This window comes from Pteronotus mesoamericanus, unplaced genomic scaffold, assembly GCF_021234165.1.
Source record: "Pteronotus mesoamericanus isolate MK-2021 breed Mesoamerican mustached bat unplaced genomic scaffold, CSHL_Meso_final scaffold_705, whole genome shotgun sequence".
In the NCBI taxonomy this organism is placed as follows: domain Eukaryota; kingdom Metazoa; phylum Chordata; class Mammalia; order Chiroptera; family Mormoopidae; genus Pteronotus; species Pteronotus mesoamericanus.
In genome coordinates this window covers 10,318,629-10,342,106 of record NW_026555326.1, presented here as the reverse complement: position 1 = coordinate 10,342,106, position 23,478 = coordinate 10,318,629, and the positions used below count along the sequence as shown (strand labels likewise).

General features: G+C 42.0%; 1 pseudogene; it reads right to left on the bottom strand.

The window, feature by feature from the left end:
- The window catches only part of LOC129062088 (myb-related protein B-like), a 63,111-nt pseudogene extending 39,902 nt beyond the window's left edge, over nucleotides 1-23,209 (bottom strand).
- Nucleotides 23,210-23,478: the final 269 nt, after the last annotated feature.

Genomic DNA, 23,478 nt, shown 5'->3' with positions numbered 1-23,478 from the left:
TTGAGAAGGGTGTCCCCAACTCAAATGACCTAGAGATCTTCAGTCAGAGCTGAGCATCCTTGAGCCTGAGGGCAGACAAACATGAAGATCTCTCCCAGAGAGCAGACTGAACCCATCAGGGAGATGGTTGGAGGGGTCCCTCCCAGCCAAAAACGTGAGACAATGAGACCCAGTATGGGGTTTACAACAATGGGACAAGGGGATAAGCTATCACTTTCAACAAAGTGAATGTTTTCATCCCAAGATTCAGAGAGACTTATCAATCACTGGCTGTGAAGGTAGATGAGGAGGAAGCTGTCCACAGAGTCTAAAGAGACAGAGAAGGATTAGAATCTTTTTTCCGGACCTCACAGAGAAAGGGTTAGGGGGTTAGCCAGAGTCAAATTCCTGCTATCTATTGCTCCCCTAGTCACAAGTCTCAGGAGGCTGGAGGAGAGGGAGAAATAGAGACTGTCCCCGTATGCACCACCAAAAGGTTAGGGTGGTTGGTGACACAGGCTGTGAAAGAATTCACAAAACTAGAAGAAAGTATAGAAAGTAAAATTTTTATTCACTCTTCAGGAAAGAAGAGGGGCATGGTGTGGAGAGACAGACCAGCATTAAGGGGTAGGGGCTTTGAGCTTTTATTGAATTATAATTGGATTTTAAAAAGGGTGGAGTGTTGCTGTTATGTGGCCCTTGACCTGCTGTAACAGAGGCTGCAGTTGGTTCCAAAGTTATCTTCTGCATGCCACTGTAGGAAGCAGTTACCCACATTCTGCTCTTGCTTTCTAATAAGTTCCAGGCTTGAGGACATAAGCTCAAAAGAGTAAAATAGCAGTCATATTTAACAAGGTCATAGGCCTGCTAGGCAAATGGTGTCACAATAGCAAATAGTACTGACTTTATCTCTTCATAGACCACATGGGAGCACCACCACCCTGTACTTGCACAGCTGATCCTCCACAGAGGGTGGAGGTCACAGCCAATTCTTGCAAATGACTGGCCTGGGTAAATCCCTTCCATTGACCTGCCAACAGCAACCAAAGCTTAACTACAAGACGAGGTTGTACTTAGCCCATACAAAGGGCACACCTTGAATAACCAGCTTGGGTGTTAGGGGGGCTGTGCCACTGGGCCCTACAGGACACCTACTACAATAGGGCATGATACCAAAGTAGGAAGTCATAGCAGCTCTGTCTAATACATAGAAACAAACACAGGGAGGACACCAAAATGAAGAGACAAAGAAACATGGCCCAAATAAAACAACAGATTTAAACTCCAGAAAAAGAACTAAACAAAATGGAGATAAACAATCTATCAGATGCAGAGTTCAAAACACTGGTTATAAGGATGCTCAAGGAAATTATCAAGGACCTCAACAGCATAAAAAGTATCTAGCCAGAAATGAAGGATTCCCTAACTGAAATACAGAATAATTTGCAGGGAAACAACAGCAAAGTGAATGAAGCTGAGAATCAAATCATTGATATGAAGCATAAGGAAGCAAAAACAACCAATCAGAACAACAAGAAGGAAAAAGAATCCAAGAAAAGGAGGATACTAGAAGCAGCTTCTGGGACTCCTTCAAGTGTTCCAACATTCACATCATAGGGATGCCAGAAGGAAAAGAGAAAGAGCAAGAAATTGGGAATCTATTTGAAAAAACAATGAAAGAAACTTCCCTAATTTGATGAAGGATAGACATGGGAGTCCGGGAAGCACAGAGAGTCCCAGGCAAAATGGATGCAAAGAGGCTCACTTCAAGACACATAATTAAAATGCCAAAAGTTAAAGATAAAGAGAGAATCTCAAAAGCAGCAAGAGAAAAGCAGTTAGTTACCTACAGGGAAATCCCATAAGATTGTCAGCTGATTTCTCAAAAGAAACTTTACAGGCTAGAAGGAATTGGCAAGAAATATTCCAAGTCATGTAAAGCAGGGACCTACAACCAAGAATGCTCTACCCAGTAAATATATAATTTAGAAATTAAAGGGCAGATAAGAGCCTCCCAGACATGAAAAGACTAAAGGAGTTCATTATAACCAAACCAATATTATATGAAATGTTAAAGGGATTTATTTAAGAAAAGATCAAAACTATAATACAATAAAATGGCAATAAACACATACCTGTGAACAATTGAATGTAAAAAACAAGCTAGGCAAACAAGAAGAAAAGACACAGAATCAAGGATATGGAGAGAGTTTTAATGATTTCCAGATGGGAGAGAGGGTGTAGATAAATGGATGAAGAGGGAGGGGATTAAGAGGTACAAATAGATACTTACAAAATAGCCATGGGGATGTAAAGTACAATATAGGAAATGGAGTACCTAAAGAACTTAATACTCATGACCCATGGACATGAACAATGGTGTTGGATTGCCTGAAGGGAAGGTGGGTGCTGGTTGAGAAGGGCAATGCGGGAGAAATTTGGACAACTGTAATAGCACAATCAATAAAATATAATGATAAAAAAGGAATCATTTTGTATGGTATATTTATAATTTAGTATATACTACATTATCAGGCATACTCCTGACAGTGAAGAATTTTCATTTTGGCAAAGTATCAATAAGAACCCAACTACTTGCAATGTTATACATCTGGTGATTAGAAGAATATTTTATGAACTAATTTCTGTCTCCATATGTCTTAAAACTGCTTCCAGATATGGATACTAAAGAACATGTTTTTACTATTGTAACCCTCTGGTTCTGCTTTTACATGTCATGATACTGCATCATTAGTTTAGTAGCTACCGAAACATTCTTGGAAGCTCTTTTTACACCAGGAAAGGTAGCATGACCATACATACAAGTGACTTTAACTCACATTACATAAGCTTTTAATCCAATCTATACATACTCTCAACTCAATATCTACTTATCCAGACCCCTGAAATGTATGTAGCTTCTCTACTATCTCACAGGGGAGGATGTGGGTGGGATAAAGGGGGACGTCATAATGAAAGAAACAGTGGCCTTAAAAACTTGTGCTTACAATATCTTACTTTTGTGTCTTTTATGCAGATCCACATGAACACACTGGCAGGGTGTCACCCAGGACCTGGGAAGGGCCCTGAGCTAGTGTGCTTCCTTAACTTCATGATAAGTCTGTCTCTGGTTGTAAACTCTTAGACTAGGTATAATTTCAGAGGTTTTAGATGGTCCCTCTAAGTATAGAGCTGTCTATAATTAGATTGTTAAAAATTTGTTCCTTTTGTTAAAGGATTGATCCAGTGCAGGGCAGAGGGTGGGAAGATATGGAGTCTTCCACATATTAGTATTAACTCATTCACTAGGGGAAGTTTAGAATAGATGGTTGTGTAATAAAAGATTTTTTAAAAAGGGAGCCCTTTCACCAAAGGCAAACTTTCTTCAGTTTACACCTTGCCTAGGGAATTGATATGCTGTATTTGCAGCCAAATATGGGGTTTCAGGTGACCTGTGTGGGTAGAAAAAGTAAGAGAGAATCCCTATTAGCCTTGCAGAATCATTTTTTTAATCATTTTCCAATTCTGAGAAATATTAGAGATGTAAAAATTATTAATAATATCAGAAAACTAAAGATAGAACGGCCTTTTGATCCAATGATCCCACTGCTAGGATACCCTAAAAATCCTGAAAAACCAACTCAAAAGAACCTATGTATCCCAATTTAAAGCAGTATTATTTACAATAGCCAAGTGCTGGAAACAGCTTATGTGTCTATCACTAAATGAGTAGATCAAAAAACCGTGGTCCATTTACACAATGGAATACTATGCAGCAGAAAGAAAGAACTCCTACCCTTCATGACAGCATGGATGGAACTGGAGAGTACTATGCTAACTGAAATAAGCCAGGCAGCAAAAGATATATATACCATATGATCTCACCTATAGGTGGAACCTAATGAACAAAACAAACAAATAAGCAAAATAGAACCAGAGACATGGAAATAAGGAACAAACTGACAGTGACCAGAGGCAAGGCAGGAGAGGGTCAATGGAGGAAAGAAAGGGAAGGGTCTAGTCTAGAAACAAGAATAAAGGATCCACGGAAATGGACAACTGCGTGGGGACTAACTGAGGGTGTGGTGGGGTGGGTGGGGCAGGGGAGAGCAATGGGGGAAGAACTGGGGCAACTGTAACTGAACAACAATAATATATATATATATATATATATAGATTTATAATAATATCAATAACAATTTTTCAACATTACTTGGGAAATATTTTGGATTTTACTCAATGCTTTAAATCACATCCTGTTGACTTAGCTGAGGTTGAACCAAAAAGACAAATAATTTTTCTGATTTCCACTGGTTTTCTTCCCCCACTATCGTCTGCCCCCACTTTAAAACCTCTGCTTGCAGGAGACCACGACACAGGTCTCAGTTTAGCTGAACTACCCCAGCACTATTAACTCCACCCACCTTGTATAATTCTTAGTTCCTACTTTTTCTGAAGTAAGTATTTGATGGTTTGTTTAAGAGAGGGAGACTCTCAATCCACCTTGGCTTCTATTTCCATTTAGACTAAATAGAGGTGGCAGTACAATCACCCAAGAAGATCCAGAAGCAGAGGAGGGGAGAATCAAAAGAAGAGCCAGTATTGTGAGGAGTGGGTAGCTGCCAGGTAACTATATCTCACAGTCTTTCTTGCTGGCTCTGAGTTTTCTTTTCCCATGTAAATAAGGCATGAGAGGACGAGGACAAGGCAGGTCTCTCAGAATACAGGCACAGCCCGGTGCTCCGTCTTTCATAGCAGTGATTCTTTGATGTACCTCCTCAGAAAACTCTACTTTGATAACCTCAGCACCTGAGTGAGCCACACTAGAACCAGCTGTGAAGAGGCAGGCTATATATTGGCTGGCTGTGTGCAGTGCATTTGAGAAGAGAATGTAAATCCTGGAATATTAGATAGAAACCAGGCTACTTAACTTCTCTCTGCTTCAATTACCCTATACAGAAGTGGAGATGGTGATACCTACCTTGTCATTGTGAGAATGGAGAATAATGCTGGTACAGTTTCTAGCATAGTGCTGGACACGTGTATATGCTCAAGGAGGATGAATTCACAGAAGGGACAGACATTTGATTGAAAAAATAATTCTCTAATCTCCCATATGGAAGGTCCTGAGCAGACCCAGAGAGAGAAAATAATGTGTGGGAAAGGTGCTCACAGTTTAAGAAGCGGCCAAGGCACATCTGTACACAGGCCTATAATAGTAAAACAGGTGGCCTCAGGAGTGGAGAGCCAGTGGCAAAGATGCATCAGAAGTTCAGTGGCAATGCTACATCTGATTTAGTCCTTGAAGGAAAAGTTTTGACTGGAGATTTATGGTGAAAACAAAACCAAAAACACCACATTGAAGGGAAAACATGAACAAAGGGACAAGGGAGTAAACACCTATGGACTATTTGGGAAAATACTAATAGACTGGAGATACAGGACCATGTGGTGTATGTGGATAAAATTGGAAGCAATAAAGCTGTCCCTGAAGCCCAAAGGTGAGTCAAAGCCAGAGAGTGAATGACTTTGCATGTGTTCAATGCCTGGCTTAAGTGTTCATTATGCACTAGGAGATGTGAAACCATGGAAAGTTTAAACATTTTTTTTTAATTTACTGATTTTAGAAAGAGTAGGGACAGAGAGAGATAGAGTGCCCATGAGCGAGACAGAGAGAGAAATCAATTTGTTGTCCCACTTATTTATGCATCCATTGGTTGATTCTTGTATGTGCCCCTGACCAGGAATCAAACCCACAATCTTGGCATATCAGGATAATGATATAATCAACTGAGCTACTTGGCCAGGGCTCATGGCAGGTTTTTAATGAATATTTTTGGAGAGATAGCTCCATTCATCAGAGCATCCAACTAGGGGTCTGGCCCTACCATTCTGTTTCATCAGAAGAATAAGACATTTGGTCACCATTGAACAGGGTAATGAGAAGGGCTGGTGGGCAGGAATAAGTAGTAATGAAGCACACAATTATAAATCTACTTTAGAGCCATGTGACTTGGCCATAAATTATTACTCTGTGCTCAGGTGATGTAACCTGACATTTGGCTCTATTTATACTTTGTTCACTGTTTTTTGGAATTATTCTTTTTGCATATTTGAGGTAACATATGTCTCCGCCACATACAATCATGCCATTTCTGTTCTTCTTCCAGTGCCTTGAAAGGATGACTTTCTGGAACTTACCAAATGTCTAGTTAGTGGGGAAGTTCCTCTTGTAGTTTAACTGCTAGCTTTTTGGCTCTGTGCTTTGTAAAATGAAACTTAACCCTTTCTCTACTTCAAGAAATTCTGTGTAGAACTCAGAAGAGAGAAAATCTCTTTTTTTTTTTTATCTTAAGATATTACTATATTCAAGGCACTATGGTGAGAGCAGTGAACAATACTGACATAGTCTGCATTTTTACAGGGCTTGCCACCCAACAGGAAAAACAGACACTGAATAACTAATTACAAATGTGATTAATGTTGCCAGTGGAAGTAGAGAGTGCTTGAAGTTGCTAACAAGATGATCTAACCTGTTTGGAAGAATTCAAGAGGCTTCCATGAAGACAGGACATTCAGTGTGAGGTCTGAGGGATCAGCAGGACTTAGCCTAGGGAATAAGGCAGAGGTAGGGCCCTGAGTGCAAAAGTACATTGCAGGCAAGGGAATACCCCATGTGGAGATCCCAACAATGAGAGATATGCAATCAGTTCCAAAAATTCAGAGAAGCCTATAAAGCTGGAGTATAAGGGACAGGAGTGATAGTGGAGAACAGTGAGATGGGGAGATAAGACACAACCCTGCCTGTGAATTTTAAGCCAGAGAGTGAGGTGGTCAAATGTGAGAAAGACCACTGGGGCTGCAAACAACAGAACTGAACAAGGGTCATGAGCAGACACCCAGAGGCTATTGCTAATGGGCAAGGCAGGAGACATAGTGTGGTGACAGTGGAAATAGAAGAACATGGACCACTACCTTGGAAATAACCAACAAGAATTGGAGACTCCAGTTACAAATAGGGAGGAAGAGTCAAGTACAAACTGGAAGGACTCTGCTTTGAACAACAGGATGGAGGTTAGTGCCATTCTTTTTTAAAAAATCACATTATTTATAATTGACAAACAAAAAGCTGTACATGTTTCATGTATATAAATTGATGAGCTTGGAAATAAGAATATATCCAGGAAATAAACTATCACTACAGTCTATGCCATAAACATTTCCATCACCTCCAAGTTTTCTCCTGCCCCCTTTATTATTATTTTATTTTGTGATAAGAACATTTAACATGCCTAGCCACGTTGTTCAGTTGGTTAGAGCACCATTCTGATACGCCAATGTTGTGGGTTTGATTCCGGGTCAGGACGCATACAAGAAGCATCCAATGAATGTATAAATAAGTGGGACAACAAAAATTGATGTCTCTCTCTAACTCCCCCACCCTCAACCCCCTAAAATCAATAAATACAAATTTAAATGAAAAGAATGCTTAAGGACTTAAAGATGGCAGAGGAGCTAGTGGAAATCACACTGACCTCCTCCCAGGACCAAACTGGAATTGCAACTAAATTGTGGATAAATCACCTGGAACAAACAACTGAACAATAGCGAGAGGAGCCTTAAAATTTCGGAAAGACAAAGGAGTCGGTTTTTGCACAACCTAACTGGTAAGAAGTGCGGTAGAACATGAGAAGGCAAGATGGGCGCCAACGGGTGGTAGCACCAAAGGGATATTAAAATATCGATTGGATCCCCCTGAGAAAAGCAGGGTCTAAACCATAGGCAGGGATCTCCAGCCTGCAGCAACAGAGCCCCCCTGCAAAAAAAACACAGACTACAGCTAGCTGCGAAAAGCACAGGAATGCTCTCTGCCAGATACAGGCAGCTGGAGACTCAAGGAACCATTTAAAGGGCCAGCACAAAAATTAGTAGTGGCAGCTACTTGCCCTGAGCTCCAGCAAGGGTGGGGACAGAGCGGGCTGGAGCCGCTGGAGGATAGACTGGGAAGGGAGGTTTTGGGAAAAGAACTGAGAGCGCACCCATGAGGTCCCAGTACTGACTCAGCACCCCATTCCTCAGCAGCTGTCTTGCACAGGCAGACCACTCCTCTGAGTGGCAGCAGTGTAAAAGGACACAAAAGCCCTGCCCCAGAAGGCTCTGCCCTGGTCCAATGATGTACAGGCCTGTGTACTGAGTACAGAGTGGCAGTCACAGATAGTAGGTCCTGGCTAAAGGGGACACAGGGTGGCCTGGAGCTATCTGAGGAGAGTCTGGGAAAGGAAGCATTGGGGAGAGAACTGAAGGAGAAGCCGGTGGGGATCCTGGTGCTAAATCCTCCCCCATATAGAAGCAACCACCTTAATCAGGCAGACCACTCCCCTGAGCAGCAGCAGTGTGAATGGACACAATAACCTGGTCTACAGGAGGCTCAGCCCTGGCCCAGGTGGTGGGCAAGCCTGACTACTGAGTACAGAGTGACAGTCACAGGTAGTAGATCCCTGGCTAAAGGGAGTGCAGAGTGGTATAGAGACACCTGAAGAGAGTTTGGAGATAGAGGCATTGAGGGAAGAACTGAGGGAGTAACCAGGTGGATCCCGGGGGTGACTCCACCCCTATACAACACAGCCATGTGGCTCAGGCAGACTACCCCCCTGAGTGGCAGCAGCCTGAAGAACACAATAAACCCACCCACAGGAGGGACTCTGCCCCAACCTGTGGTGCCTAAGCTTAACTGCTGAGGCCAGAGTGACCAGATTAACAATTAGAGGAGACAGAAACAGACAGTAGATTCCTGGAAGTCTCCTTCAGACTGCTTAAGGTCAGATGGCATCAACAGCTGACATCAGCACAGGCAGATACAGAAACAAAAAGAAAAAAAAGGGTCTTCTACCACAGAAATTCACACTACAATTTCAGGAAGTCAAGACATGTCAATTTAAGAAACAGAAGCGAAAAAGAAGAGTATCACAAAAAATGGGAAGCAAAAGAAACACACACCCTCCCCTAGTCGAAGGGTAAGGAGGAATCGCCACAAAGAGAACTAAGAGAAATAGAGGCAAGTAAACTACCAGCTATTAAGTTCAAAACGATGGTTCTAAGGAAGGTCAGTGAGCTCAAAGAGAATTACCAAAAACTACAGGAAAACTACAATGAACTTACTGCAAACTGTATCAGTATGAAAAAGGACATAAAAACTACCAAAAAGAGGCAAGAAGAAATGAAGAATACAATTTCTGAATTGAAGAACACAGTAGAAGGGATCAAAAGAAGGCTAGATGAAGCAGAAGATCAAATCAGTGAGCTGGAGGAAAGGTAGAAAAAAACTCCCAGAAAGAGCAAGAAAATGAAAAAAAGACTTAAAAAGAATGAAGAGGTGCTTAGGGAAATGCAGGACAACCTGAAATGTAATCATATCCTTATTATAGGGATACCAGAAGGAGAAGAAGAGGAGCAAGGGATAGAGAACCTGTTTGAAAAAGTAATGATGGAAAACTTGCCTAATTGGAGGAGAGAAAAAGTCACACAAGTCCAGGAAGCACAGAGAGTCCCATTCAAGAGAAACCCAATGAGTCCCACTCCAAGACACATCACCATTAAACTGGTAAATATCAAAGACAAACAGAGAACCTAAAGGAAGCAAGGGAGAAAGAGGTAGTAACCTACAAGGGAGCCCCGATACTCCTAGCAGCTGACTTCTCAACAGAAACACTACAAACCAGAAGGGAGTGGCAAAAATATTCCAAGTCATGGAAAGCAAGGGCCTGAAGCCAAGACTGCTCTACCCAGCCAGGCTCTCAATTCAAATGGAAGGCAAAATAAGGAATTTCCCAGACAAAAGGCTAAAAGAATAGACCTGTACCATCCCAGCATTATAAGATATGCTAAAGGGACTGCTTTAAGAAGATATAGAAAAAGAGTGAGAAAGAGAGGAACACAGGTACAAAGGGAAAAAAATGAATAAGTACCTATCAATAATAACTTTACATGTAAATGGATTAAATGCACCAATCAAAAGACATAGGATAGCTGAAAGGATAAGAAAACATGTTCCTCACATATGCTGCCTACAAGAAACTCACCTGAGAACAAAGGACGTAGACAGACTGAAAGTAAAGGGATGGAAAAACATATTCCAGGCACATGAACAGGAAAAAAAAAAAGCAGGGGTAGTAATCCTTATATCAGACAAAATAGATTTCAAAACAAAGGCCATAATAAAAGACCCAGAAAGACACTTTATAATACTCAAGAAAGAAACCATCAAAAAAAACAAACTTTGTAAACCTATATGCACCCAACATTGGAGCATCCCAATATGTAAGGAAAATCTTGGAAGACTTCAAGAAAAATATGGGCAGCAGCACACTATTAGCAGGGGATTTTAACACCCCACTCTCAAAAAAGGATAGATCTTCCAAACAAATATTGACTAGGATATTGTGGAACTGAGAGATCCATTGGATCAAATGGACTTAACTGACATATAGAGAACCTTTCATCCCAAAGAAGCAAAATACATAGTCTCTACAAATTCACATGGAATATTTTTGAAGCTGGGCTACATGATAGGACACAAAACAAGCCTGAAAAATTCAGGATGATTGAAATCATAACAATCATTTTCTTGGACCACAAGGGCTTGATACTACAAACCAGTCTCAAGGAAGTAACTAAAAAACATTCAAACTCATGGATACTGAATAACACGCTATTGAACAATGAATTGGTCAATTATGAGACCAAAGAAGCAATCAAAAAGTTTCTGGAAACAAATAAAAATGAAGACACTACAGTCAAAAACCTATGGGACTCAGCGAAGACAGTCGTCACAGGGAAGTTCATAGTCATACAGGCCTACCTAAAAAAGATAGAAACATTTCATAAAGACAACCTAACCTGCCAGTTGCAAGAACTGGAGAAACAACAAACAGATCCGAGAGCAAGTAGAAGGAAGGAAGTAATCAAGATCAGAGCAGAATTTAATGACATAGAGACTAAAAGATCAATTCAAAGGATCAACCAATCTAAGAACTGGTTCTTTGAAAAGATAAACACAATCAACAAGCCTTTAGGCAGACTCATCAAGGAAAAAAAAGGGAGGACCCAAATAAATAATATCAGAAGTGAAGGAGGAAAAAAACAACTGATACCACAGAAATACAAAGGATTGTAAGAAATTACTATGAACAGTTATATGTCAAGAAATTTGAAAAACTTAATGAAATGGAAAAATTTCTAGAAAAATATAACCTTCTAACACAGAATGAAGAAGAGGCAGGAAGCCTGAACAGACCGATAACAGCTGGTAAAACTGAAGCAGTAATCAAAATACTCCCGGCACATAAAAGCCCTGGACCAGATGGTTTCACAGGAGAATTTTACAAAACATTTAAGGAACAGCCCACCCCTGTCCATCTCAGTTATTTTAAAAAACCCAAGGAGAGGGAAGACTCCAAAACTCTTTTTATGAGGCCAGTATCATTCTAATCCCAAACCAAATAAAGACACAACCATGGAAGAAAACTATGGGGCAATAGCACTGAAGAACATAGACAGTATAATCCTCAACAAAATATTAGCAAACCACATCCAGCAATACATTAAAAAGATCACCCACCATGATCAAGTGGGATTCATCCCAGGGATGCAAGGATGGTTCAGTATTCACAAATCAATAAATGTAATATATCACATAAACAAAAGGAAAGACAAAAACCACATGATCATCTCAATAGATGTGGAAATAGCATTTGATAAGGTACAGCACCGATTTTTGAAAAAGACACTCAACAAAGTGGGAATAAAGGGGGCATACTTCAACATAATAAGGCCCATATATGAAAAATCTACAGCCATCATCATCCTCAATGGGCAAAAAATAAAAGCTTTCCCACTAATATTGGGAACAAGACATGGATGTCTCCTTTCGCCACTCTTATTCAACATAGTACTGAAATTTCTAACCACAGCGATTAGACCAGAAAAAGAAATAAAAGGCTTCAAAATTGTAAAGTAGGGATTAAAACTATCATTGTTTGCAGATGACATGATAGTGTACATAGATAACCCCATAGACTCCACCAAAAAACTACTCTACCTAATAAGTGAATTTGGCAAGCAGGAGGATATAAAGTCAATATTCAGAAATCAAAGGCATTTTTTAGACCAACAATGAAATATCAGAAGCAGAAATCAGGGGGAGAAAACCCATTTTGCTATAGCAACAAGAAAAATAAAGTACTTAGGAGTACAGGAGGTAAAAGTCCTGTGCGCAGAAAACTATAAAACGATGAAGAATGGCATTAAGGAAGACACAAATAAATAGAAGCATATACAGTGTTTATAGATTTGAAGAATTAACATCACCAATATGCCCATATTACCCAAAGCAATTTATAGATTCAACAAAATCCCTATTAAAATACCAATGATGTATTTCACAGATATAGAACAAACATTTTAAAAATTTACATAGAACCATAAATGACCCCAAATAGCCTCAGCAATTTTCAGAAAGAAGAATAAAGTAGCAGGGATCACAATATCAGACATCAAACTATATTACAAGTCCGCTGTAATCAAAACAGTCTGGTACTGGCATAAGAACAGACATGTAGATCAGTGGAACAGAATAGAGAGCCCAGAAATAAACCCATATCTTCATGGTCAATTAATATTCAACAAAGGGTGCAGAAGCATAAAATGGAGTAAAAGTAGCCTCTTCAACAAATGGTGTTGGGAGAGCTGGACAGCTACATGCAAAAAGTTGAAATTCAACCACCGACTTACACCATACACAAAAGTAAACTCAGGATGGATAGAAGACTTAAATATAAGTTGCAACACCATAAAAGTCCTAGAGGAGACCATAGGCAGAAAACTCTCAGATATCTCATGCAGCAATATTTTCACTGATATGTCTCCTAGAGCAAGGGACATAAAGGAAAGAATAAACAATTGGGACTTCATCAAAATAAGATGTTTCTGCACGGCTAAACAAAACATCAGTTAAATGAAAAGGGAACCAACCATATGGAAAAATATATTTGCTGATGATACTTCAGACAGGGGTTTGATCTCCAAAATATATAAAGAACTCACACAACCCCACAATCCAATTAAAAAATGGGCAAAGGACCTGAACAGACACTTCTCCAAGGAGGACATATACAGAGCCCAGAGACTCATGAAAGGATGCTCAGCATCACTAGCCATCAGAGAAATGCAAATTAAAACTACAATGAGATATCATTTCATACCGGTCAGAAAGACCATCTTCAAAAGATCAACAAACCACAGGTGCTGGCGAGGCTGTGGAGAAAAGAGAACCCTAGTAAACTGTTGGTGGGAATGCAGACTTGTGCAGCCACTGTGGAAAACAGTATGGAATTTCCTCAAAAAGCTAAAAATCGAACTGCGTTTTGACCCAGTGATTCCACTGCTGGGATTATATCGTAAGAATCCTGAAACACCAATTCAAAAGAACCTATGCACCCCAATGTGCAAAGCAGCCTAATTTCCAATAGGCAAGTGCTGGAAGCAACCTAAGTGCCCATCAGTAGTTGAGTGGATCAAAAAACTATGGTACATTTACACAATGGAATACTACACAGCTGAAAGAAAGAATTACTACACTTCCCGACAGCATGAATGGAATTGGAAAATATTATGCTAAGTGAAATAAGCCAGGGGGTGAATGAGTAATACCATATCTCTCACCTATAAGTAGAACCTAATCAATAAAACAAACAAGTATGGAAAATATAACCAGCAACATTGAAAGAAAAAAGAAACAAACCGAAACGAGAGGGAAGGAGGCAGGTGGGTAATGGGGAAAGAAATGGGAAGGGTCAAATCAAGGAACATGTGTGAAGGACACATGGACAAAGCCAAAATGGTGAAGGATTGAAGCAGGGATGTGGGGGTTGGTGGGGCTGAGGAAAGTGGTGGTGGGTAAATGGAGACAAATGTATTTGAACAATATAAATAAATAAATAACAATAATAAATTTACAAAGGAGAATGCTTAAAATAAGACCTACCCTCTTTGCAGATTTTTAAGTATACAATGCTTACTGCTGGTTAACTATAGGTACTATGCTGTACAGTAGATCTTTAGGACTTATTCACCTTGTATAAGTGAAACTTTGTACCTTTGACTAATGCCACCTCTTTTCCCCTTTCCCCATGCTCTGGCAGCCACCGTCTTACTCTCTGAAGGTATCATTAGTTTTTTAAGTTTTTAAAATATATTTATTTATTGATTTTTAGAGAGAGGTGGGAAGGGAGGGCTAAACAAAGGGAAAGAAACATCAGTTCAGCTCTGGCTGGTGTGGGTCAGTGGATTGAGCTCGGGCCTGTGAACCAAAGGGTCACTGGTTTGGTTTGCAGTCAGGGCACATGACTGGGTTGCGGGCCAGGTCCCCAATTGGGGGCATGAAAGAGGCAATTGATTGATGTATCTCTTGCATATTGATGTTTCTTGCACTCTTTTTCCTCCCTCCCTTCCCCTCTCTCTAAAAGTAAATCAATCAATTAATTTTTTTTTTTTTTGAAAAAGAAACATCAGTGCAGGAGAGATATAGCCATCAGTTGCCTCTCACATGCTCCCTACTGGGGACCTAGCCCACAACCCAGACATGCGCCCTGACTGGTAATCCAATTGGCATCCTTTTGTTTCGCAGGCCAGTGCTCAATCCACTGTACAATATCAGCCAGGGCTGAAGGTACCATTGTTGAAGGAAGACCACTGAAGAAGTAGGTAGTTTTCTATAATTTTTTCCCCCTAACGGGCAACTTCGTCCTCAGGATTTGCTCTACCCTGGAACTATTTGGTCTTTACATGGGGAAGACTTAGAGTGAGATGGGGGAAATAAAGGCTCCCAGCTGAAGGCTGGTAGAGGAGGGGAAACTTCCATGGCCTTATGGAGGAGGACTTGGTGCCAGGCCTCATTGCTGGCTGAGTCTTGAAGACTGGAATACGGGCACTGGAGAGACATTAAGTTAATGTTCTCTATCTGTCTATTTAGGAAATGCTGCTGAAAGTAGCCAGACCCTGCCTAGCAGTTATGGCTAACCTATTTCCTGACGCAGAAACTGGAAAGCTGGTACGAGCAGAGAGGAATACCGTTGGCCTAGAGTGTAGCCATCACAAGCAGGAAGGCCTATCTGTCACATCATATTCAGAGAATTAGAATTGGATCCCTGTCCCTGGACCTTGAAAGGAATCCTGGCTAGAAAGAAAATGATAAAAGACTCAGAAAGAAAGAGGAGGCGGTTAGGGAATGCAGGACAACATGAAACGAAATAATATCTGTATAATAGGGATACCAGAAGGAGAAGAGGATGAGGAAGGGATAGAGAACCTGCTTGAAATGGTAATTATGGAAAACTTCCCTAATTGGAGGAGAGAAAAAGTCACACAAGTCCAGGAAGCACAGAGGGTCCCATTCAAGAGGAGCCCAATGAGGCCCACTCCAAGACACATCATCATTAAACTGGCAAATATCAAAGACAGAGAATACTAAAGGAAGCAAGGGAGAAAGAATTGGTAACATATCAGGGAGCTCCGGTATGGCTAGCAGCTGACTTCTCAATAGAAACACTGCAAACCAGAAGGGAATGGCAAAAAATATTCCAAGTCATGAAAAGCAACCAAGACTGCAACCAAGACTGCTCTACCCAGCAAAGCTCTCAATTAAAATGGAAGGCAAAATAAGGAGTTTCCCAGACAAAAGAAGGCTAAAAGAATACACCTCCACCAAACCAGCATTGCAAGATATGCTAAAAGGACTGCTTTAAAAAATGAAGAAAAAGAGTCTGTGAATACCCAGTTCTTTTCACAGTCATCAATATTTATTAGTCTGATTGTGACAGTGATGTGTTATTTTAATTGTTACTTTATTATTTGTTGAAACTAAACCTGTTTTTGTATATTTCTTACCTATTTCTATTATTTTTAAAAAGCTTTAAATGGCTTTTTGGTATTCTTTATCCATTTTTTTATTAAGTGTTTGTAGAATTATTTTCCAGGAAAAAAAACCCAACAAAACTCTTAACCTTTTTTAGATGTGTTGCAAATATTTTCTTATTCTATTACCTGCCCTTTAACTTTTTAAAATATGTATAGTACTATGTAGTCCTAAATATTTAATATAGTCATATTGTCAATGTTTTACTTTATAGCTTCTGGGTTTTAATATTTTACTTCAAGTTAAGAAAAATATTAATTTGTATTTTCTCTTAAAACTTTAGATTTTACATATTGGAAACTCACCTGAATGTTTGTTGTATAATGTGTGAAATAGTGCTCTATATTTGTTTTATTTCAAGTAATAGTGGTCCATGCACCTTATTTATTGAATGAGTCTTATTTTCCCCACTGACCTGAAATATCAATTTCATCATATATTACATTGTTAGACACATACATTTGTTTCTAGAATGCTCATTTTATTTCATTGGTCTACTTGATTATTTCTGTGCTGGTGTCATAGTGTTTTAATTGCTGAGATTTTATAATGGATTTAAATTTTTAAATATCTTATAATGGATTTTGACATTTAAAAAATAAATAAAATTAATCTGCATTTTAAAAAAAAGAAAGAAGGGACTCCTATGTTTTGCAACAACATGGATAGAACTGGAGAATATTATGCTAAATGAAATAAGCCTGTCAGTGAAAGACATATGATTTCACTTATAAGTGGAATCTATTCAACAAAATAAACTAACGAACAAAATAAACCACAGGCATGGAACTATGGAGCAGACTGAAAGTGACCAGAGGGGATGGGCAAGGAGGACAGTGGTGAAAAGGAGAAGGGACTAAACAAAGAATATGTATGAATGACCCATAGATGTGGAAAACAGAGTGGGAATTGACTGTGGGAGCGGGGGACAGGATGGGATGGGTGGAGGAGGGAGAAGGGGGAAAAATTGAGACAACTCTTATAGAATAAACATGATTTAAAAATAAAAAAAATGTTTTTAATATTCCTCCTAACTCCATATATAAACTTTTGCTGCTTTCCTCCTTTTTTTCTGCCTCTACCTGGGCTGGTCCCTGTACATGAAAATGAAAATTGATTCTGCAAAAGGAAGATTTGAAAGGTTTCTACTTTGGGGAACTCTCAGACCAAGAATAATCATAGCTAGCGTCTACTACTCACTGTGTGCCCAGCACTGTTCTTGGAGCTATATGGATATTGACTCACTTAATCCTCATCACCACTCCATAAATACCCTTATCATTCCTGTTTTCAGATGAAATAACCAAGGATTGGAGAGGTTAGGTAAATAAACTGCCAATGTTACATAAAGTAAGGGGCAAACCCTGGCCTGGTAGCTCAGTTGGTTAGAGCATTGTCCCCATATGCCAAGGATGAGAGCTTGATCACCATCAGGACACACACAAGTGAACCAATGAATGCACAAATAATTGGAACAACAAATCAATGTTTCTTCCTCCCCTCTTTCTCTCCCCCTTCCTCTCTGTAAAATCAATAAATAAAAAATAAAATGTAAGCTCTGACCAGTATGGTTCAGTTGGGTGGGTGTCGACCTGCAAACCAAAAGGTCGCCAGTTTGATACCCAGTCAGGGCACATGCCTGGGTTGCAGGTTTGGTTCCCAGTCAGCAACCGATAGATGTTCTCTCACACATCAATGCTTGTCTCTTTCTCTTTCTCCCTCACTTCCCTTCTCTCTAAAAACAAACAAGTAAAATTTTTAAAAATAAAATGTAAATTTCCAAAAAAAAATAAGGGGAAGAAGCTAGACTAGAATTTTCTTGGCCTGGTTTTAGGGCCCATGTATTTGTTTGTAAGTACTCTATTGCTTCTCTGATGGGAGGGAAGTACTGGGATTCTTCCCTACCCTCAGGGAGGTCCAGACTAAAGGAGCATAGCCCTTTCCCCCAAGGATCCCCAAGTTTGATAGTGGAGACTGATATCCTCACCTGGGTAAGTATGTCAAGTCTGATGACAGGCCTTTCTTTTCAGAACATCTGTCTCATACTGGGGACTCAGCCCCAGGATGCTCCCAGTTTGATGAGTTACCTGATTAGACTTCAGCAGACTCAGCTAATCCAATTAGATAGAATTGTGAACACTAGTGTGAGAGAGATGAGAATGGAGCAAATTTTGAAGAAGCTTTATTGGCATTCTCCCCTGAAGGAGGGGAGGATGATGTAGGATCTGCAATAAACAGAACTGCTTGTGGAAGGAAGAGAGTATAGCCCTTTGTGGTGTGCAGATTTGCTGCGGGCAATATCTAGAAAGCAGGGGTTTGCTTAGCTCAGTGATTCTCAACCCTGGCCACCCACTACAATCAGTACCTTGGGAGGTGTTTTAAAATGCTCATGCTTGGGGCTTCACCCCAGGACAATTCCTCTTCACGAGTGAGGTAAGGTCACTGCTGTTTTAAAAAGCCCCTCAGGAGATTCAAATACACAGCTGATGTTGAGGACCACTAGCTAGAGTTGGGGTCTTAAGCTCTGGAAACTGGGATTTTGAGTGGCTCACGTAGAAGGGATTCTGAAGAACTATGTTTGCTATTCTCAACTATGGTCTTTGGCAATTCAATTTAACACCAATAGGAATTCCCTATTTGGGTGTGGTGAAAAAGGAAACTTTGTACAAAACAGCTCAATTGTGATGCAGCACAGCTGTGAAAACAGCATGGCTGTGAGGTAGCCACTGGGAGGCCAGAGAGACCTGGGGCCAGGCCCCTCTCCAGCTAGACAGCTTTGCCCTTTGCTTGTCTGCTTTGTGCTGCACTGGTCTGCTGCATTCTGCTCCAGTGAGACAACTGTGTTTCAGCTCAGCCAGGGAAACACAGTCTTCAGTCTTTGGTTGAAAGGGAAAGTGGGCTTCCAGAGCCAGAGGGGAGCTGGCTTATGTAAGTAGAACTTGCCACCCCTGGTCCCTGGTCTCTCTTCATGGAAATGAAGGCTTTAAATTTTTGAGATTTGATTGGACCAAAAGACACTGTTCTGATTGGTCAGAATAGAGGTGCTGTGGTTGGTCAGAGCTGCACAGTTTCGATTGGATGGGGAAAAAGCCTCAATTCTATTGGTCTAAATGTGATACCAGGAACTCCTCTATAAGGACTGGCTTAGATGACAGGAACACGCTGCAAACAAGCAGTTCAGTGAAAAGGCAAGCATTTCAGTGCAGGCTTCTCCCTGAACTGCTATTTGTGTGTGAGAGAGGTCCCTCTGTAGAAATAACTGCTGGGTTGATTTTTTGTTTGTTTTTTGAGCCCAGTTAGCTAAGAGGAGTCTTCTTAGTAGGTGTCTTCTTTCTCAGGGTTCATACTATGAACTGAGCTGTTAAGGATTTGAGATTAAAGTGAGGGGTAACAAAATTAAGGGACCAGGAGAGGTAGGATTACTGCTAAGAATATGGAGAAATTTAGTTCCTCTCTTGCTAGGGTTTGGAGGTGAGATAAGAGATCTGAGGAGGAGTAAAAGCTTTGATAACCCAGTCCTTCCTCATACTGAGAGTAACCATCAAACCTGACTATCAGAAGCTGGGAAGTGGGCAAGAAGCACTAAGCTAAGAATACTTTCTTTGCTCCTGAGCTTTTTCTTAACATTTTCCTCAATCAGTATTACCATGCACCTCCCTTCCATGTACCTTCATGCAGAGTAAAAAGGCTGTCTTGCTGATACTCCAAGAGTACCACTACCTCCGGTCCTTTTCACTTGCTATTACCACCTACCTGCTACATTCTCTTTGCAGAAGCCTGAATCCTTTAGTTTCCAATTCCTTCAAATGTCTGCTTAAATGTTACTTGAGCAGAGCATTTTTCTGTAACTACTTATGAGAAAAAGTTTCTCCCTCCCTCCCACTCCTTATTCATTTGTCATGTTTTATTTGTCTCATAACATTTACTACAACCTTGTGTATTTTATATTTTTCTACTGCCTCTTGTTTTTTAAAAAGATTTTTCTTTATTTATTTTTTTAGAGGGGCAAGGAAGGAGAGAGAGAGGGAGAGAAACATTAATGTGTGGTTGCCTCTTGCATGCTTCCCACTGGGGACCTGGCCGGCAACCCAGGTATGTGCCCTGACTGGGAATTGAAGCAGCGACCGCTTGCTTTGCAGGCTGGCACTCAATCTACTGAGCCACACCAGCCAGGGATCTACTGCTTCTTAATCCCCTACAAAATTAAACACTATGAGGGAGGGATTTGTCAATATTTTGTTCATTGTTGTATCTCCAAGGCCTAGCATTGTAACTAAAACATAAGCAGACTGTGGAGAAGTACCTGTGGAATGCATGATTAATGAATTAGTAAGTGCAAATCTCTTATGTATATGCACATTGGTGTGCGGTTGTATGTATTTGGGATTACATTTCTATTTCTCTGGGGTAGGTATGGCTCTTTGTTTTTAAACTCTGTTTGCCTATACATATGTGTTTTTGAACATATGAAGGACTTTATGGATCAATGCATAATGTGCTTCTGAACATAAGCTTGTGTGTTTTTCTGCCTGTGTTTCTGTATCCTCTAGTTGTGTGTCTATGTGTCTAGATCACTTGAGTGTGGCTGCCCTTCACCAGCAGAGGGCACCAGAGAGCTAATGCATGGCCTCACAGGGGCCAAAGTGGAGCAATCTTGGCAGTTGTTTGTTAGTGATGCAGGAGACCTAGAATCTGATAAGGAATAAGTGGAGACCTCTCTAGATTAACACAGTATTGCAAAGTTGTGCAATTCATGTTATTTCTCCTCAACTTAGATCCTAGGATCCAGATGTCCTCGCATCCCCAGCAACCCTGTGAGCAGAAACATCTGGTTAGAGGAGCCGGTGGCCAAACTGGGTTCCTAAGAAGGAGACCCCTACTGAATGCTCTCCCTTCCCAGTACCTAGATCTTTCCACCCCAAAGAATCTCAAACTCCTTCCTGCTTAGAGATTTCCCTGCGGCTGCCCTCACCTTCGCCCTTCAAAGCATGTTCTCCAACTGGATGCCCACGATGAAAGAAGGAGTCAACTGCACCTTTCTCTCTGCAAGGACCAGTGGAGGACTCCAACACTTAACCTGGCTTTGCTGTGTGCTGGGGAAGACGTCCTGGCAGGGGCTCCAGGAGGATCCAGGAAGCAGATTCTGCAGCTCTCTAGGGAGAGGAAGGAATACCTCCCCATCATTCATTAGTCAATTAAAATTTCCCAGTTTGGGAAAACTTGGGTGTGGAATTCTGAGTGTGGTATTAACAAGGAAAACAAAACACAAGAAAAGGGTTTTATGGTTTTTCTTTTTAAATCTTCATCTGAGCATCTTTATTGATATTAGAGAGGAAGGAGGAGAGAGAGTTCTGTTGCCTCTCCTACTCTTTCTGAATCAGAATCGAACACAACCTAGGTTAGGTGCCCTGACTGGGGGATCCAACAGCAACCTTTATGCTCCGGGGGAGGCAGTTCCAATCCACTGAGCCATCTGGCCAGGTTAAGAACTCTCCCAAACACACTTACACACACCCAAACACAGATGCACTAACACACACTTCCTTCCCCATCACTGTCCTCCTCTGGACTAGAGATTTGTCCTTAGCCCATGCCCAGCCTCCGTAATCCACTGCCTAGTCCAGTAGCCCGGGACCAAGACTGTGAATATAAATGCGAGAGAGGAACCAGTAAGCAATTGTCAGTCGTCCCTGTCCCAGTGCCCGCGATTGTCACGTTTGTTACCCCCTTTGCCTTTGCCCTCGATTCCTTTTTTTCTCTTTGCTCTTACCGTCTGCGTTCCAGCGAGTGGCGTGCGTATGTGCGCGCGCGCGCGTGGGTTGGAGGAGGAGGAGGAGGAGGACTGTGGAAGAGGGAGGAGGGAAAGAGGGAAAGAGGGAAAAGAGGAGAAGGATAGAGAATGGGAGGGCAGAGATTACAGAAACCCAGAGAGCTAAAGCTTGAGGTTAGAAATAATACAAGGGGCGGGGGGAGGGGAGGAGGGAACGAGGGAGAGCGAAGAACCGGACTGGAAGGAAAGAGAGATAGAGAGAGAGGAGGGAAGGGAAGTGAGTTTGTGCGAACGAGTGTGTCGAGTGCGCGTGTGTGCAGGGGGCGGGAGCGGGCGGGGGCGGTCCGGGCTCCTCCTCCCCAGCCATCTCCTCTGGCTCAGTCGCCAACTCCGGGCCCAGCCGCGGGCGGGCGCACGGCGGGCAGACAGCATGCTGAGCCTCCTCATCTGGATCCTCACTCTCTCGGATACTTTCTCCCAAGGTAAGGGCTCCAGTCCGCCCGAGACTCGACTCCCACCCTGGAGCTGGTGAACAGGACTTCCACTCAGGGAGGAACGGGGGACCGGCGGCCCGCGGCGGGTTCCCCGGGGTCCTGACGCCATGAAGCGGGGGCTAGGTTCCCGAGCGGAACCCTGCGGCGCGGGCGCGGAGTAACTGGGGCTGGGAGAGAATGAGTTTTCCGTTGATTTGACCAAGTTGCTTCCCCTGGCTGCGCGGGAGAACAGAGAAGAAAAAAAAAAAGAGACGGGTATAATCAAAGTCTTCTCCCGAGCCTCAGGTAGCCCTACCTACCTCTCCACCCTCTGAGGCTGGAAGTCCGGACGCCTGGGTCCTGCCCGAGGGGATGGCTGGAAAGAGGTTGGGATTTCAGATTTGGGGGAGTGGGACGTGCGCGAAAAGCTGGGGACCCAGGCCTGGGAAGGTGTTGCTAAGGGAATCCCTCTACCCCAGCCTAGTCCTTCGGGGGACCCAGTCGGAGCTGGGGTTCCAGATTGACTGGAGCTGTCCCTCTGGTGAAAGGGAGGGGTGCCTCGGGGTTCCTGGTAGGGATTTGGCATCCCTGCCCCGCTAGAGGCTCGGGTGGGGAGTGGAGTTCCAAAGGCAGTTTCAGGCCAGCCTGATACGGAGAAGGGCATTGCGGGGGAGGGGGGCGATTAACACTCCACTTTGGGTCAGGAAAGTGTTGACGTCGTGAGCTTATTCGGAACTGGAGGGGGAGAGGCTGAGAGATGAGGGAGAGGTTGAAAGAAATGAGTGTGTCCTCATCAGGAGGGTGGGGGAGGGAAAGGGAAATAAAGAGCCCAGACTCCAGTCAGGACTGGGCAGTCTGTGGGAGTGGATTCTTGTTTGTGGGTCTGACTCTAGGGAAGATTTAATACTGCTGAGCTAGCCCCTCCCCCTAAAAATGGAGCTGACAGAAATTGACACACAAACACCAAAAAATAGTCATAGACACTGAAACAGATTACTCACCTATTGAGGCAGACATGCCCACAAGCATCCCCCACACTGAGACACACATATACACAAAGACACTGACACATCGAAGGAAGACAGATTCCTCTCCATATTGGCACATGCTTACACATTCATGCACATAGACGCAGTACATGTATGCAGACAGGCATTTTTAGAAGGACACAGCACACACATACTGAAAACCTATAGATACCAACCGTCCAGCAAACAAAGAAACTTGAACAGACATTCATGTAGTCAGACACCTAGGGAGATATACAGACTACAAAATGGAGGAGG